Below are 20,487 nucleotides of genomic sequence, written 5' to 3'. Positions count from 1 at the left end.
AGTTTAGAAACAAGAAAACACTGAGGAGAAAGGTTTTACTCATTGGTCATACAGCAAAAATAACAGTAAATAAATTGTTTTCTATTGTTGCATAACAAATTGCCACAAACTTACCTGCTTGAAGCAATGTGCATTTGTAGTTCAAAAGTCCAGCATGCATGGTTGATTTCATTAATCAGTTTCATAACGCTGACAGTAAGATGTCAGCTGAAGTTGCAGTTCTTATCTAGGGCTTGGCATCTCCTTCCAAAATCTCCAGTTGTTAGCAGAATTTACTTTCTTCTTATGCTTTTTGACATGACCCCCTTCATTGTCAAGCCAGCAGCAGGAGGTTAGGTCTCTATCACACACTGAATCTCCCCTATTTCCCTTCCTTCTTATATTTTAAGGGCCCTTTTGGTGGAAATAAAATTAGACTTATAAGGTTCCCATCCTTCCTTTGCAACCACTAGGTATATAAACTTGGGGTGGGGTGTCACATAAACTTTCAAGGCTTCATTTTCTAAGATAGAGAGTGAGGACACTGAAGTCTACTTTTTCACTGAACAGATTTCCTGTCACGTTGAAATCACTCTAGGGTCTCTTTCAGTTCTAATTTTGAATCATCTGAACAAGAAGTTAAGTAATAAAGATGTACTTTTTGCCAAATACATAACAAGATTCCCTGATTATTCTCAATAAAAGTTTATTAAATGAAAAACAGTTAAAAGATGAATAAGAGTACTTTTTAAATTATCCATATTTCACAAAGGGGAAAAATTAAGCAAAAGTAATAGAATTGCTCAGATTCTTGACCTCTTTGCAAGACTTATAAATTTTATTAACTTAATTCATGTGAAACCTAATATCTGATAGCTATGAGTCAGGAGCAGCAATTAATTATACTGGTGCCACTCAAAAAGGAGTAGGTCCTAATGTATAACAACGATCAGTCAATTCTACAGAAAACTCCCTTCTAGATTTAATATTGAACTACCAACTTAAAATAATGTTTTCAAAGAAAAAAAATGTGTAATTATGTCTTCATTATGCATGGCTCTCTCTGTATATTATAAGCAAGCATAAAGTTAATTTTGTAAGGTTTATGGTTTATTTTTTGTTTGTTTTATTTTATAATGTGATGTGGCAAGGATAATAAGTATCAGTAGAGAGCTTTGTTTTAAGTTGGCTTTTCTACACACAGGTTGAATTGACACCTTACATACCCAAACTGCTGTTTTGAATAAACAATGTAATACTTTGTTTTTTAAAGCCTTATTTAATGAAATCAGGGTACATTAAAACCATTTTGCTCTTTGGGAATATAGTCGTTAATCGAAGTGTGGAATCTGGGGGAATAACTGAAAATAATGCATTATGGAAAACTTTAATGAGTTAGCGTTTCTAAAAAGTACTGAAATTCTGAGACAGAGATTTTTTCTATAGATGTCAGTGAAGACGCAGAGTCTCTTTATGCAGGGTCTGTGTTAAAGGAGCTGTGTCACAGGAAACATACTCCAAGATGGAGAGTTGTATGCATATTTATTGGGAAATGGTCTCAGAATACATAACTTTTAAGAAAATGAAGGTAGGAGTGGGCAGAGAAACACGCTGACCTGCAGTTTAATTACAACTAAGGTCTTTGTAACCCCACATGAGCTAGTCATTGGCACCCTTTAGAAGGAAGAAAAACCTTAACTAGACAGTTCCTTGCAACTGAGAACAGTTCCCAGTGAGAGATATTTCTGAGTCACCAGTAGCCAGTATTCCCAGCAGCTGGAGGATGAGTTCCATATTAGATATCTATCGTTGCTCTTTAAAAATTACCACTTATTTAGTGGTTTTAGACAACATACATTTATCATCTTACAGTTCTGGAGGTCAGAAGTCTGAAGTAGGTATCATTGAGCTAAAATCAAAGTGTCGGCTGGGATGTGTTCTGTTTTGGATGCTCTAGGGAAAATTACATTTTCTTTCTTCCTTCTCCAGCTTCTAGAGGCTGTCCTCATTCTTTGGCTCAAGACCTTCTTCCATCATTAAAGCCAGTAGCGTCTTATGCTGCATCACTCTAACAGGCATTCCTGTCTCCTTTTTCACTTTCTAAGAATCTTGTGATAACATTGGGCCCACCTGGATAATCCAAAAATTTTTTCTTATCTCAGGGTTAGGTGAGTAGCATTCTTAATTCCATCTGCAACCATATTTCTCCTTTGCCATGTAACCTAACATATTCACATGTTCTGGGAATTAGGATGTAGACATCTTTGAGGGATCATTATTCTGCCTATAACAGGTGCATTGATCCTGTCTATCTCTGTGTGTTTTTTTCTTTAGATCCTTAATTGTAGAAGACTTATTCTGCTAGTCTTCTAGTTGTTGTATTCTATTTCTAGTTTGCTGTTTTATCAGAAATGAATGTTGGATTTGTTAAATACTTAGTCTAAATCTATTTAGATCATCCTGTGGGTTTTTTTCCTATATTTTATTAATATTAACTGTGTCATGGCAGAAATTTTGCCTAGTAATATTTTTTATAAATTTATTAATTTTATTTATTTATTTTTGGCTGCTTTGGGTCTTTGTTGCTGCTCACGGGCTTTCTCTAGTTCGTTGTGGTACACGGGCTTCTCATTGTGGTGGCTCCTCTTGTTGTGGAGAATGGGCTCTAGGCACGTGGGCTTCAGTAGTTGCAGCATGCAGGCTCAGTAGTTACGGCATGTGAGCTCAGTCATTGTGGCTCACGGGCTCTAGAGCACAGGCTCAGTAGTTGGGGCGCACAGGCTAAGTTGCTCTGTGGCATGTGAGATCTTCCCAGACCAGGGCTCGAACCTGTGTCCCCTGCATTGGCAAGTGGATTCTTAACCACTGCTCTACCAGGGAAGCCCAATAATATTATTATTGATATAACAATTTAACTTGGTGAAGGAGTTCAGAGAATTTAATTTAGCTTTCCCTACTACAGTGATTCTTATCCCATAGATCCAAGAAACAATGTGAGTGTTCTGCTAAGTACAAAGCTTAGCCAATCAAATTATACATTTGGAAACTGAGGAAATGACCACTGTTTGGGTTTGTGAGCCCAGAGAATTTGCTTCAAGTTAGAATGAGGTCAGGACTACATTTATTACCTGGCTACCATCTGCCCTCATTTTAGTAATGGCAAAGCTATTTGGTGCTTGGATGTCAATGCCAATCCAGCCCGTGTATCCAACAATCCAGCTCGATATCCAGTAATCAACAAAAGATATTCTTGTAATCCCTGTATCCACTATATGGTTACTTAAGAATAATATTCCTAGGTCCTTTTGAAGGAACAGTGTTAGATTTACAGAAAAAATTATGAAGCTAGTACAGAGTGTTTCTGTATATTCATTGCTTATGTACACCTTCTTTTGCCTTTAGGCTTACCAACTTTACACATTTCCAAAGTTATTTAGATCAGCATGCTAATTTTTTACTTTCTTCACTGAGGTTGTTTCATACGTTTGTAATACATTTAGATTGTTTTGCTTATTTTTAACATATTACATTCTATCCTCAATTCCCTGAGCTCTTAAATTACTTTTTATGAATATGTATCATTAAAATTGACTCTTTGTGCTGAAAAATCTGATGTGTTGTGGAAAATACAGTGTCACTTATCCACAATTATAGTGTCATACAGAATAGTTTCACTGCCCTAAAGAATACTCCGTGCTGCTTCACTTATTCAGCCTGTGTCATTTTCTGAAACTATTGATCTTTTTTTTTTTTACCATGTCTATAGTTTGTTTTTTCCAAAATGTCATATAATTGGAATTATAGAGTGTGTGACCATTTCAGAATGGCTTCTTTCGCTTATCAGTATGCATTTCAGCTTTATCCATGTCTTTTCCTGGCTTGATAACTCACTTTTATTGCTGAATAATACTGTTTTGTATGGATGTGGAACAGTTTATTTACTCATCTGTTGAAGAACATCATGGTTGCTTCCGGTTTTGCTTGATTATGAATACAGCTGCTATAAATATTCATATGCAGGTTTTTGTGTAGACACATTTTCAAATCAGTTAGGTAAATATCTGGAAGTGTGCTTGCTTGATCACATGGTAAGGCCATGGTTAGCTTTGTAAAAAACTGCTAAACTGTCTCCCAAAGTGGTTCTACCATCTTGCCTTCCCAGCAGCAGTAAGTGTTCCTCTTCTTTAACATTGTCATCAGGAACTGGTATTTTCAGTTTTCTGGATTTTAGCCTTTCTAATTGATGAGTGCTGGTTCTCTAAGACATTTTTGTGCATAGGAAGTTTTGGGAAGATTTAAGAGATTAGGGAAAGAAAATTGCAAGTCTTAGAGAAAAACCATTGCCAGTTGTTTTCTGAGAATGCAGAGGACAATCTCTATTGATACAGTTTCTAATAGTGATGTATATTCTTATGATTAATTACAGTTATTACTGAATTGTGCTTAGGCTTCTGCCTATGCTTTGGGATACAGTAACTTAGAATTTTACTTTTTCTTTCATTTAAGCAGCTTCACAATGACAATGGATTACCAAAAGCTTTTATTTGCACAAATAAGCTGTGCAATGAATAGTATAACTGACCATTGCTTTCTTGAACATGGGCCTACCTCACAGAGTTAAAATAAAATTTTTAACAACACAGTTACAGCATAGATAATATTTTGATTTCTTTCCAATTGCGTAACTTGTAGACTTACAAGCACCTAGTTTTTCATTTATTTTTACAAGGGTATTTGGAAATGCTAATTATGTCTGGCTAATATGTGTTTAACTTGCTCCCCTACTTATAAAAGGTGAAAATACATTTCAAATAAAATGGCCTTCTTCTATGTTATAATCTATATTCTTATTTCCAAATTGGATGATTATTAGGCATATATTTAATAACTACTCTTAGGTTAAAAATGCTCAATGTGACCTTTACTTTGAGACTGAAACATAATTTTCACTATTTATTCATCTGAATTTTGCTATTAAACATGCAATTTTAAAAGTCAAGTAGGTACTTTTACATTAATAACTGTCATACACATGTATTTAAGCTATTGTCTCATATTGGATTTGAAAGAGTATAAGTGATCTAGTTTTTGTAAATAGGTTTCTCTTTGAATTGGTAAAATTATATAAATATAACAGGAGTCAAATACATGCCTTACTGTTTAAAATAAATTAACTTAAATGGAGTTTATAACACAATTGCATGTGTCATTCTATTAATCAGAATTAGTCAAAGTCTAGTGAATTACTAAATAAAGAAGGATAAGTAAAATCTCACTATACTTTTATTGTCTTAACAAGGTGCACTGGATTTTGCTTGAATAAATATAGCAAAAAATGCACTTCTATAAGTTTTTCTTTTATTTAATACTTATTAAAAGGGAATTGGCACTTTCAGCAAGTGTGCTAGCTTTATTCAGTCGAACACTCCAGCTGAGAAATAATATCTGTATGGAATAGTGTAATAACATTTGTTTATATGCTTTTGGTTGTCTCCAAACGAATGTCTCCAAACTACCAGGGTAATGAGAATTTGAAGAGTGAAGACCTCCCAAAAAGGGAAGATCGGATAGATTAGCCCAATATTTAGAAGCACTTTACTTCTCAAAGTATTTGCTTATTCAAAACCTAGGGCTTGGCTTTTCGCTTGAGGATCTTTGGTTTGAAGCTGAGGGCAAGACCTCTGTATGTGGCACCCTATGAGCAAGTGAAACTGGACCGAGCACAAAGGAGAACAAAAAAAAGGAGCTCATATTTCCTTCTTCCTGCTGAAGTCTGTCTGCGGTACTGCAGTATCTGATCCTACAACAAATCAGTCACTGAGCTCTCATTGGCTGCCGGCAGCCAAAGTATCAGGTTACCCATCAGCACTCTAAATCAGGAGAACCTTCAAGATGGCGGAGGAGTAAGACATGGAGATCACCTTCCTCCCCACAAATACATCAAAAATACATCTACATGTGGAACACCTCCTACAGGACACCTACTGAACGCTGGCAGAAGACCTCAGACTTCCCAAAAGGCAAGAAATTCCCCAAGTACCTGGGTAGGGCAAAAGAAAAAAGAAAAAACAGAGACAAAAGAATAGGGATGGGACCTGCACCTCTGGGAGGGAGCTGTGGAGGAGGAAAAGTTTCCACACACTAAGGAGGCCCTTCACTGGTGGGAATGGGGGGTTGGCGGTGGGGGGAAGCTTTGGAGCCATGGAGGAGAGTGCAGCAACAGGGGTGCAGAGGGCAAAGCGGAGAGATTCCCACACAGAGGATCCATGCCAGCCAGCACTCACCAGCCTGAGAGGCTTCTCTGTTCACCCACCAGGACAGATGGGGGCTGGGAGCTGAGGCTCTGGCTTCAGAGGTCAGATCCCAGGGAGAGGACTGGGGTTGGGTGTGTGAACACAGTCTGAACGGAACTAGTGCACCACAGCTAACTGGGAGGAATCTGGGAAACAGTCTGGAAGTGCCTAAGAGTCAAGAGACTGTTGTTTCAGGGTGCACAAGGAGAGGGGATTCCTTCCTTGTCTGCACACAGAAGGCAGGGCAGTGCCTAAACAAGCTCCAGAGATGGGCGCAAGCTGCGGCTATCAGCACGGACACCAGAGACGCGCATGAAACACTAATGCTGCTGCTGCAGCCACCGAGAATCCTGTGCGCAAGCACAGGTCACTATCCACACCTCCCCTCCCATGAGCCTGTGCAGCCCACCACTGCCAGGGTCCCGTGATCCAGGGACAACTTCCCCAGGAGAACACACAGCAAGCCTCAGGCTGTTGCATTATTATGCTGGCTTCTGCTGCTATAGGCTCTCCCCGCATTCCGTACCCCTCCCTCCCACCCCCCCCCCAGCCTGAGTGAGCCAGAGCCCCCTAATCAGCCACTCCCTTAACACCCTCCTGTCTGGGCAAAGAACAGATGCCAGAGGATGACCTAAATATAGAGGTGAGGCCAAATCCAAAGCTGAATCTCAGAAGCTGTGCGAACAAAGAAGACAAAGGGAAATTTCTCTGTGCAGCCTCAGGAGCAGCGGATTAAACCTCCACAACCAACTTGATGTACCCTGCATCTGTGGAATACCTGATGACAACGAATCATCCCAGAATTGAGGCCGTAGACTTTGGGAGCAACTGTACACTTGGGATTTGCTGTATGCAACTGACTAGTTTCTGATTTATATGTTTATCTTAGTTTAGTTTTTAGCGCTTGTTATCACTGGTGGATTTGTTTATTGCTTTGGCTGCTGTATTTTTTTATTTTAATAATATATAGTTTTTAATTTTTTATTTTAATAATTTTATTATATTTTTCTTCCTTCCTTCCTTCCTTCCTTCCTTCCTTCCTTCCTTCCTTCCTTCCTTCCTTTCTTCCTTCTTTTCTTCCATCCATCCTTTCTTCCTTTTCTCCCTTTCTTTCTGAGCCATGTGGTAGACAGGGTGTTGGTGCTCCATCCTGGTGTTAGGCCTGAGCCTCTGAGGTGGGAGAGCCGAGTTCAGAACATTGGACCACCAGAGACCTCCAGGACCCATGAGATATCAATTGGCGAGAACTCTCCCAGAGATCTCCATCTCAACGCTAAGACTCAGCTCCACTCAATGACCAGCAAGCGCCAGTGCTGGACACCCTATGCCAAACAACTAGCAAGACAGGGACACAACCCCACCCATTAGCAGAGAGGCTGCCTAAAATCATAATAAGTTCACAGAGACCCCAAAAACCACCAGACTGCCCACCAGAAAGACAAGATTGTGTCCCCCACACAAGAACACAGGCACCAGTCCCCTCCACCAGGAAGCCTACACAACCCACTGAACCAACATTACCCACTGGGGGCAGACAACAAAAACGACGGGAACTATGAACCTGCAGCCTGTGAAAAGGAGACCCCAGGCACAGTAAGTTAAGCAAAATGAGAAAACAGAAATATGCAGCAGATAAAGGAGGTAGGTAAAAACACACCAGACCAAACAAATGAAAGGAAATTGGCAGTCTACCTGAAAAAGAATTCAGAATAATGATAGTAATTATGATCCAAAATCTTGGACATAGAAAGGAGAAAATACAAGAAACGTTTAACAAGGACCTAGAAGAACTAAAGAGCAAACAAATGATGATGAACAACCCAATAAATGAAATTAAAAATTCTCTAGAAGGAATCAATAGCAGAATAACGGGCAGAAGAACCGAAAGGTGACCTGAAAGATAAAAGAGTGGAAATAACTGCCACAGAACAGAATAAAGAGAAAAGAATGAAAAGAACTGAGGACAGTGTCAGAGACCTCTGGGACAACATTAAACACACTGACATTCAAATTATAGGAGTCCCAGAAGAAAAGAAAAAGAAAGGGACTGAGAAAAGATTAGAAGAGATTATAGTTGAAAACTTCCTTAATATGGGAAAGGAAATAGTCAATAAAGTCCAGGTAGCACAGAGAGTCCCATACAGGATAAATCCAAGGAGAAACATGCAAAGACACATATTAATTAAACTATCAAAAATTAAATACAAAGAAAAAATACTAAAAGCAGCAAGGGAAAAGCAACAAATCATATATAAGGGAATCCCCATAAGGTTAACAGCTGATCTTTTATCACAAACTCTGCAAGTCAGAAGAGAGTGGCGGGACATATTTAAAGCAATGAAAGGAAATACCTACAAGAAGATTGCTCTGCCCAGCAAGGATCTCATTCACATTCAACGGAGAAATTAAAACCTTTACAGACAAGCAATGGCTAAAAGCATTCAGCACCACCAAACCAGCTTTACAACAAATGCTAAAGAAACTTCTCTAGGCAGGAAACACAAGAGAAGGAAAGACCTACAATAACAAACCTAAAACAATTAAGAAAATGGAAATAGGAACATATGTATCGATAATTACTTTAAATGGAACTGGATTAAATGATCCAACCAAAAGACACAGAATGGCTGAACAAATACAAAACTAAGACCTGTATATATGCTGTCTACAAGAGACCCACTTCAGACCTAGGGACACATACACTGAAAATGAGGGGATGGAAAAAGATATTCCATGCAAATGGAAATCAAAAGAAAGCTGGAGTAGCAATTCTCATATCAGACAAAATATACTTTAAAATAAAGACTATTACAAGAGACAAACAAGGAGACTACAGAATGATTAAGGGATCAATCCAAGAAGAAGATAACAATTGTAAATATCTATGCACCCAACATAGGAGCACCTCAATACAAAAGGCAAATACTAACAGCCATAAAAGGGGAAATCGACAGTAACACAGTCAGTAGGGGACTTTAACACCCCACTTTCACAAATGGACAGATCATCCAAAATGAAAATAAATAAGACACAAGCTTTAAATGACACATAAAACAAGATGGACTTGATTGATATTTATAGTACATTCCATCCAAAAACAACAGATTCCACATTGTTCTCAAGTGCTCATGGAACATTGTCCAGGATAGATCATATCTTGGGTCACAAATCAAGCCTTGGTAAATTTAAGAATATTGAAATTGTATCAAGTATCTTTTCCAAGCACAGTGCTTTGAGACTAGATATCAATTACAGGAAATGAACTGTAAAAAATACAAACACATGGAGGCTAAACAATACACTACTAAATAACCAAGGGATCACTGAAGAAATCAAAGAGGAAATCAAAAATACCTAGAAACAAATGACAATGAAAACATGACGACCCAAAACCTATGGGATGCAGCAAAAGCAGTTCTAAGAGGGAAGTTTATACCAATACAATCCTACTTCAAGAAACAAGAATCTCAAATAAACAGCCTAACCTAAAGCAATTAGAGAAAGAAGAACAAAAAAACCCAAAGTTTGCAGAAAAAGGAAATCATAAAGATCAGATCGGAAATAAATGAAAAAGAAATGAAGGAAACGATAACAAAGATCAATAAAACTAAAAGCTAGTCCTTTGAGAAGGTAAGCAAAATTGATAAACCATTAGCCAGACTCATCAAGAAAAAAGGAAAATACTCAAATCAACAGAATTAGAAATGAAAAAGGAGAAGTAACAACTGACACTTCAGAAATACAAAGGATCTGAGAGATTACTACAAGCAACATACACCAATAAAATGGAAAACCTGGAAGAAATGGACAAATTCTTAAAAAAGCACAACCTTCTGAGACTGAACCAGGAAGAAATAGAAAATATAAACAAACCAATCACAAGTACTGAAATTGAAATTGTGATTAAAAATCTTCCAACAAACAAAAACCCAGGACCAGATGCCTTCACAGGTGAATTCTGTTAAACATTTGAGAAGAGCTAACACCTATCCTTCTCAAACTCTTCCAAAATATAGCAGAGGAAGGAACACTCCCAAACTCATTCTATGAGGCCACCATCACCCTGATACCAAAAGCAGACAAACATGTCACAAAAAAATAAACTACAGGCCAATATCACGGGTGAACAGAGATGCAAAAATTCTCAACAAAATACTAGCAAAAGGAATCTAGAAGCCCATTAAAAGGATCATACACCATGATCAAGTGGGGTTTATCCCAGGAATGCAAGGATTCTTCAGTATACACAAATCAATCAATGTGATACACCATATTAACAGACTGAAGGAGAAAAACCATATGATAATCTCAGTAGATGCAGAAAAAGCTTTCAACAAATTTCAGCACACATGATAAAAACTTTATGGAGATACTGTTGACACATGACATTGTGTTTAAGTTGTACAATGTGTTGATTTCATACGTTTATAAACTGTAAAATGATTGCCACCCACTCTCATTGGTGATAACAGGAACTATTATTGGTCCTTTGTGACCTTTGGAGGTTTTTCCTCTAATATTCTTCACCTGTTCTTGAGTAATCTCTTCTTATGCATGCATTGATCTGTACTTATTCGAAACCTTGAGTGATACATCTGAGTTTGGCTTTGCTCTTTCTCTGTTCAGTCTCATCCTCCCTAGTATTCTGAAAACTCTAGCTTATCCTTCCTGGGCTCCCAGTTACGTTTCCTGAACTCAGAGGGACCCTTGAGCATTGTCTAGACTTCTTACATTACTGCCTAAAACCTCTCTTTTGCTAGTAAGATTGGGTAATCATAGGGGACACCTTATTCATTTCTCGTCACTCAGGGAGAACTATTCTTCTCTTCCTGATGTCTTGAAATTAGTTGTTTCATACATTTTGTCGTGATTTTTTTGTTGCTCTTCTGAGAAGGGTAAATCTAATTCCTGTTACTCCTCATTGTTGGGAAATAAAAATCATCTGGTAACTTAGCTTTGAAAATTTTTGAAAAGAAGGCAAATGCTACTACATAAACAAATAAGCAAATATTTAAAATATAAAAATATATGTATAATTGCAAAAACAAAACATGAGGTTATCTAATCTTAATATCTAATATTAGGAGATTAAATAATTTATATCCTTTTAACACAGTATTTGTGGAAGGAGAGACTTTGGTGTCAGATGTTAATGTGACACCTGGCTCCCTAAAATGTGGGTAATAATTAGCACTCAAAGAATTTTTGTAAGATATATATCCCCTATCACAATATTTAATATGTTGCAAACAATCATTTTATGTTAATATTTCGTGCCTTCGTGGATCTATCTGGGATGTGTGAGATGCTTAACAAAGAAGTTTCCCAGAGAGCACAGGGGAATAGGATTCAGATGCGCCAAAGCAGATTTTCCTCCCCAGCTGATGTTATACTTTCTCTTGATTTTACTTGGCATAACCTTACTTCAGCACCTCACCCTTGCCATATAACAGTATGAACCATATCAATTTGGTCAAACATTGTCCTCACTCTTCACTTAAGTAGCAGCTATTTCCCTTCTACATCCCTTCTACATCCTCTCTAAACAACATATGTTCACAATCCCTGCTACTTCCCCTCATGACTACCAGAAACCTGTTATTATTGGTCTTTGACAGTGTTTACAAGTAAGGGTTGTAGCAGTGCATATAATCAGATAAATTTTTATTTTGTAAAAACACAGAAGAAAGTAAATATAATGGAATGTTCTTGTCCACATTGGCCCATCAAATCTAAAGGACCCAATAACTGTGGAGTAAAATTCCTGCAGGATCACTTACATTATATTCATTGTTGGAAAAAAAAATCTTGTCTGGGTATGAAACCACAATAAGAGGCATCTGAAGTGAAAATAATTTTTTTTCCTTTCCACTGCCCAGATTTGTTACAGTGAGCTTTTGGTTGTCTGAGGAATAAAAATGGAAGTAAAGAGGAGAAACTCAAGGCTATTTTTGAGTTATCTCTGAGTTGACTATAAGTTGCAAGCAGTGGTATTATGTATCTTTTCTCTTTTGAAGATAGTGACAGCAGTAATGACAATAACAATAATGATAACTTGCTACCTTGCACTTACATGTAGTCTTTTAACCCAGTTTTAAAAACAGCAATTACAGTTTATGATAGCCTTGCATGTTGCATGTTAGGATAGCCATTAGGTCCTGTATAGGGGTGAGCAAATGAAGATGTAGTGACCTAAGCTCTTCATTCTCTCTGTTTTATGGCCAGCTCTACTATTGAATAAAAGTGGAGTTCAGTGATTGGTGTAAGCTTCTGGGATACCTAGTGGATTTTTCTAAGTAGGGTTACTAAGCAAGTTGGTTTAAAATGATAAAGAGTAGAAGTTGCTTTTATTCAAAAAAATTAGGATAGTGTTATCTTTCTCTTTAAGTCTTTTCTAGAAACCAGATATACTGTCTTACCTTATTGCTAGAAAACCAAGAAAAAAAATGTTTTTTACCTTGATTTTCTTTTATACTTAAAATTTTTTTTGTTGTCTTGTACATACTTTATGGTATTCTAAATCCATTTTACATCTAACTCTAATTCTATCTATAGATGTTAAATTTGTTTGGATATAAATAAGTATATTTTGAAGACTGTGTATAATATTAGATGCTTATTTGATTAGCAATTCACCAAATATTTACTGAATGCTAAAATACTTTAAGGAATTCAAAGAGAAACTAAGCTAGAAAAATTACTTTGCACATTATTTGATTACTACTTCATTTGTCTAGCGATTTCAAAGAATGAGAGAGGTCTGTGAATGTGTTTTTGATATTTGAAAATTTCCTTTTTGAGACCAGATCTTTTATTTTTGATGTATTTGATGTATCATAAAACCTGCTATGTCTTCCAGATTGACAAGGGAATTGAGAATGTCCAGATAACTAGAAATTTTTTCTTTAGAAGGCAAACTTCTATTTTAAAATAAACCCTAGTAGAGAGAACCATCAGCTATGTAAATTAGACTGTGTTGTTTGTGGATTAGAAAACTAGAAGTCTCTACTTATTTGACAAGGGAAATAAAACTGTCCAGATATCTAGGAATGAGTCCAAAATTGATTACTCGTCACCAGGAAGGACAACAAGAGGCAGAAGAGGGACAGTACAGCTAAGCATTGTGGTTGGGAGTTCTAGTAACAGATCCTTGACATCAGAATACTGAAGGCAAGAACATACCTCTGCAATGATAGGCTGCCAACATCACGTGATAATTTGCCAAGTGTAAATATGAAATTATCTCTTTTTTAATCTAATTTTTATTTCTTTGATCACTAATGACATGTATTAGTAATACATTAGTCTATAAATTTGTGTCTTACTGAGCTCAGTGTTTCTTTTGTCAATTTATTCACTGTATATCCTATTTGACATATTTTTCCAGTTTGTGGTGAGATTTTAAATACTGCTTGATACTTCTAATGTTAAGTAACTGCATCTATTAATATTTATTTGGTTATTTTTGTATTCTGCAGTTATTTCTCCCCAAGATATACAAAATGTAACATGAATTAAACCTATCAAATATATAAGTGAACACTTAACCGTTTAATATATCCAAAACTTGGGGCCGAGGGTTATGGCTTGAATTGAGGCTCTAATTAAAATCACTCCTCCTTGAAACCTTATTTTCTTTATGTTTTAATTGTATAATTTCTTCATTTCTGCATATATTTGTACCATAAAATCAATGTCATTGACATATTAGGGCTTGCACTGTGATCATTCTCTTTACTGGTAAATTGTGTGTGTGTATGTGTGTGTGTGTGTGTGTGTGTGTGTGTGTGGTTACCATGTCACACAATTTTAATTATTTTTGATGTAAAAATGTGTTTCAATACCAGATGAAGCAAGAAGTATTAGTCAGAGTCCTCTAGAGAAACAGAACCAATAATATATAAAGGGAGGTTTATTATGAATTAGCTCACAAGTTATGGAGGCCTAGATATCCCACAGTCTGCCATCTGCAAGCTGGAGACCCAGGAAGGCCAGTGGTGTAATTCAGTCTGAGTTTGAGGGCCTGAGAACCAGAGGAGCCAATGGTGTAAATACCAGTCTGAGATGAAATGAGATGACCTGGCTTAATAGTGAGGCAAGAAAGAAAGGGGCAGATTCCTCCTTTCTCTACTTGTTTTTTTCTATCTAGGCCATCAATGGATTGGTTGATGGCCAACCACTTTGGGGAGGGCAGTTTACTGAGTCCACCAATTAAAATGCTAATCTCATCCAGATGTACTCTCACAGACACACCAGAAACTATGTTTAATATAGGTACCCTGTGGGCCATTCAACCTGACACATAAAATTAACCATCACAAGATTCAATTAATTTACTCCTTTATAATATTTGGTCTTCTACTCAAGAACATGATATATCTCTCCAATTTTTTAAATTCTTTAAATCTTTATAGCAAAGTTTTGAAATTTCTTATTAGTCTTTTCACCTTTTTACTAGTTACTTCTAGGAATGTTATGTTTGTTTACATAATATAAGTATATATATTTTAAATTAAGCTCATTGGTTACTGTAAGAGTACTACAGTCAGTATTTATATTGGTGTTCTTGTTCCCAGGTAATTCCCCAATGTTCATTTCAGTTCCACTTTGGTTAAGGGGAAAAATACTTTCTTCATGTCCCCATTATTGTATGTAACCTGAAGTCCAAGGAGAGCTTCAGTGTGCAGGACTATTAAATCACAGGTTAGTCCACAAGTCAGCAGGGGGATCCTTGCCTCAGGGTAGCTGATTCTCAGTGTTATCTTCCCTTGCTTCCCTTTCTTGAACTCTCAGAACTTTCTATCTCCTTCTTTTTTAGAGGCAATCAGTTCTTCCTTTTTCATTGAGTTATTCATCAGTCTCTCTTACCCTTACCCAGGACTTACCCAGGATCTTTCTTTTTTTTTTTAACATCTTAATTGGAGTATAATTGCTTTACAGTGGTGTGTTAATTTCTGCTGTACAACAAAGTGAATCAGTTATACATATACATGTATCCCCATATCTCCCCCCTCTTGCATCTCCCTCCCACCCTCCCTATCCCACCCCTCTAGGTGGACACAAAACACCGAGCTGATCTCCCTGTGCTATGTAGCTGCTTCCCATTAGCTATGTATTTTACAATTTGGTAGTGTATATATGTCCATGCCACTCTCTCACTTCATCCCAGCTTACACTTCCCCCTCCAGTCCATTCTCAATGTCTGTGTCTTTATTCCTGTCTGGCCCCTAGGTTCTTTAGAACTTTTTTTTTTTTTTTAGATTCCATATATATGTGTTAGCATACAGCATTTGTTTTTCTCTTTCTGACTTACTTCACTCTGTATGACAGACTCTAGGTCCATCCACCTCACTACAAATAACTCAATTTTGTTTCTTTTTATGGCTGAGTAACATTCCATTGTATATATGTGCCACATCTTCTTTCTTTGAAGAGTTAAGTAGTAGATGTATCTTCAAATCTTGGTTCTACCATTATTGGTGTGGGGAGGTGAAATTCCCATCAGGGTATAAGAAAGAAAGTGAAGATTGGTAAGTGCAGAGAGGATTCTGATTAATACTTGGAGTTAAAACTTTGCTATATAGGTGTTTATTAAACATACAATTTTTGCCTAATACTCTTAAATGAGTATTTGAATAAAGGTTACTTGAAGTTCTAATGATGTTTTAATTGATTTTCTTGGATTTTCTTGGTATTTTATATACAAATAAGGATCACTTTCCCACTTTTCCTGTGACTTCAATTTAATTTGCTAAACTTTTCCTGCTTTAATTTTAATGAGTTAATGTTGTGATAAAACATTAATATTTGTTTTATATAAAAGCTCAAAGAATAAAAACTTATATAATACATAAATATATTTACCAGTTATGTTCCCTTAACTGCACTTAACTGCCAGAGATGATCACTATAACAATTTAGCATGTGTACTGAAATTGCCATTTCAGCAATGTAAACATAAACTCTTTGACTATTACGTAGTAATCTTGAATATGGACACAGCATGTTGTATTTGGAGATTTAGATATTTTAAAATTTGTGAATATTAGAACAGTGATGCAATAAACATTCACATGGTGGGTTTTGTCGCAGAGTATGCATTTTGGTAATGTTTATAGAGACAATGTTTATAGAGACTGTAAAATTGCATTCCAAATTGGCTGTTCTGATTTGCACACTCACCAGCTCTCCATTTTTTCTGTATAAATTCCAACAATGGGAATTTTATTCTCTCCCTGTCTCTCTTTTTAACAGTTGAGTTTCATGTGCAAAGAATAAGATTAGAGAGGATACTTGATTTATAACACATTCTCATTATTGATCATACAATTTATGTTTATTTTTAAATAGTTTTAATAATACAGTAAGCATCTGTGAAGTAACTGTTTAAAACATATGGTATGACCTTGGCAATAACCTAGATTTAGTCACTCTTGCAAACGTGACAAGTGAAAAATTATCTTATTTGCATTTCCCTGACTACTTGCTTTTCTCATGAGATTTTTTCTCAACAATTTGTTTCTTCTTTTATCAATTACCTGTTCATATGCTTTACCCATTTTCCTGTTGAGTTGCTGTCTTTATATTATTTTTTTGTAAAAGTCATATATATATGTGTGTATATATATGCATGTATATATCTGAGTAGTAATCCTTATAAGAGGTTTCTCCCTTTCTTATCTTTAAAATTTAATTATAGTGTCTTAAGTCACAGTTAAGTTTTATTGCAGTGTAGTTACTAGTTATGGCAGAATGGTGCTAGGTATTCACCAAAACTGTATTATCTTCTTCCTACATTTTATAGTCTGTTTTATAATAGGGATGTGACTGAATTCTAGTAGCCAAATTCTAGTTTTATGCACCAAATCCAGACCTCTCATCAAAACCTCCCATATGTGATCATCCGTATTAGTTTCCCTTACAGTTGGCACAAATGAAGATTAACCATAGGGTGGGAGCCTCATGACTTAGAGCAGAGCTACAAGTAAAAGAAGTAGGAAATCCTGAATCAGCTCTTGGAATAGTAAAAATGGATATTTAACTTGAGCAAGAAATGAATGTTATTTTCTTATTCTTCTAACATTTGGGGGTTTGTTTGTTACTTCAAGTAGAATTAGGTATGTCCCACCTACTCCATAATCTTTTCATATGTATTTTGTATTTACTTCTTGAACTGTGATTATCAATACTTTTTAAATAAAGGGGATAAATACATTTATACAGATTTCTTAATAATACTGTATTCCTCATACTGCTCTTTTGTAGGTAACCATCGCCCTCTTCCTTCTCTGCTAATCAGGAATTTTTCTGTCCCTAGAATTTTACCCTTTCCAGCATGCCATATAAATAGAATTTTGTAGTATATAGCATTTGGGCTCTGGTTCTTTTACCGAGAAAAATGCATTTAAAACTCATTCATGAGCATGATATACACTACTGATACTATGTATAAAATAGATAACTAATGAGAACCTACGTATAGCTCAGGGAACTCAGTGCTCTGTGGTGACGTAAATGGGAGGGAAATCCAAAGAAAGAGGGGATATATGTATACGTATAGCTGATTCACTTTGCTGTGGAGTAGAAACTAACACAATATTGTAAAGCAACTGTACTCCAATAAAAATTAATTTAAAAAACTCATTCATGAGCATGAATGTTTGATCCCTTTTATTACCAAGTACTATTCTGGTATATGGATATACCACAGTTTATATATTCACCATTTGAAAGATGTCTCACTTGTTTGAAGACTTGCTTATTAAGAATAAAGCTGCTACATACATATACACTACCAAATGTAAAATAGCTAGCTAGTGGGAAGCAGCTGCATAGCACAGGGAGATCAGCTCCGTGCTTTGTGACCGCCTAGAAGGGTGGGATAGGAAGGGTGGGAGGGAGGGAGGGAGATGCAAGAGGGAAGAGATATGGGGATATATGTATATGTATAACTGATTCACTTTGTTATAAAGCAGAAACTAACACACCATTGTAAAGCAATTATACTCCAATAAAGATGTTAAAATACATACATACATACCTGGGGGTGGGGGAGGAGAATAAAGCCGCTACAAATTCTGTGTATGTTTGTACAGATTTTTTTTATGTTTTGTGCAAATGTAGGTTTTCATTTCTTATGAAACTGATGTATCATTGACTTTATAAAAAGCACCAAAAAATGCCTGCATCATTTTTCATTCCCACCAATAGTGCATGAGAGTTCTAATTACTTGGCATTCTTGAAGTACATGGTATTGTCAGTTATCTTAATTTTAGCCATAGAATGTGTGGAGATATATCTTGCTATTGTTTCATTTCGCATTTTTTTAATGACTAATGTTTTTGAGGTGCTTATTTTCATGGGTTTATTTGCCATCTGTTTATCTTCTTTGGAGTGATGACCGTTTTGATATTTTGCCCATTTATGTGCTTTGACCTGATGGTGCATGTATTTATTTTATTCAGTCCTTGGCTATTGTTTCGGCTAGGCAAATAATTCAGTTTTGAAAATTATCTTCTCTCAGCTCTTTGAATATATTTCCACATTTTTTCTTGTGTTAAATTTGCTAGTGAATTTTTTTCGGATGCCAATCTATTTCTTATTTTATGAAGTTTTTTTGGTCTCTGGGATATTTTAGAATTCTCCTTTTATTGCTGATGTTCTCAAATGTCACTGCTTCATTTTGAGTCGTGAGTGTGTGTGTGTGTGTGTGTGTGTGTGTGTGTGTGTGTGTGTGTGTTCCTTCATGGCACTTTGTGGGCCCTTCAGTATGGGATTTTAAAATAATTTTTTCTGTATCATTGTCATTTTCTTGCTTCTTACCTACTGGAATTCTTTTATGTGAATATGGAACTTCTGGATCTGGTCTTTGCATACCTTGATTTGTATCTTGTATTTATCGTGCTTCTATATAATTTTGACATTCTGAGATCATTTTAACTTTATCTTAGTGTATTATTTTATCCCATTCTGATATTCTCTTAGATAGATGTTTTTCTGTCTTCTTGACTATATTTTTTCAAGTACCTTCATCACCTGCTTGAGTTCTTTCATATTTTAGAAAATTGAACTGGATTTTTATATCTGATAGAGGAATTGACTGAGAATAATATTATTACTTTCTACCATTTTCCCTTACAAATTTGTGGACTTTTATCCATGGAATTCAAAATTCTAGTTATACTGAGTTTGAGCAAGAATGTGTTCACCTCAAAGTGACCTCAAATATTCATATGTAGTCTCATATATTCTGAGAATAAATTGCAAAAGACAGAAACATTCCCATAAATTCTAAGGCTTTGTGTGTTCATCATAGTTAATAAGTTCTGTCTCTATCCTTAAAACACTGTGTAGGCCTACTCTTAATGACACCACATTTTTATACAGAGGGAGAGCTTTATCTGCATCTTCATAAGTTATCTGAAGAAATGAAGCTGGGAGAGGGAAATTACAATCCTAAAAGGATGAGGGAGTTGAACAAGGTGGTTTTTTGGTGAGCAAAGTATGTATAAATAGGGAAGATGCCAGGAAAGTCTGTCTGGTGGTAGAGAGAGAGTCTCGGGTTATTAAGATAAATGTGAAAATGAGACTAAATTAGAAAACTGGAAAAATGTACAGAATTAAATCTGAAATCCCAGGGCAGGCTGCCCTGGAATAAGCAGAAGTTTGATACAAAATATAATTTCAACAAAACTGCTTAGCAGAAAGGAAGCTTTAAATGTGATAGATGCTCTTTAAGGGGTAAGTGATGAGATACATGAGAGGTGGATATCTTAGTGGTTCAGAGTTTGGGCACTGCTGCCAGGAACTATGCTGCCAGTGTGTGAATCCCAGCTCCATGAATTACTGGCTTCTCTGAGCCTGAAGTTCTTTGTATATAAATAGTGCTAACATTCCACTTCCTTTTGGGATTTTTATGAAGATTAAATTTGGTAATGCATGTGAAACACTTAGAGACATGTCTTACTAACTTTTAAATACCAGGCATTATAATAGAGTAAACATTTAGAAAATCATATTGACATTTATCCATATTTAGGTGACAGAACAATCTGTGATAATAACTTTTACTAATCTCATTCTATGTTCTAGGTGTGTACCTAATCTAATTTGATGCTCAAACAACCCTGTAAACTCTGTACTATTATTATTTATTTATTTGGGTAAGGAATCTGAGCTTTTGTGTAGATGAGTATTTTTCCCAAATTCATGAAG

The sequence above is a fragment of the Phocoena sinus genome, chromosome 13, assembly GCF_008692025.1.
Source record: "Phocoena sinus isolate mPhoSin1 chromosome 13, mPhoSin1.pri, whole genome shotgun sequence".
In the NCBI taxonomy this organism is placed as follows: Eukaryota; Metazoa; Chordata; class Mammalia; order Artiodactyla; family Phocoenidae; genus Phocoena; species Phocoena sinus.
Note: the sequence above shows the minus strand (reverse complement) of the source record.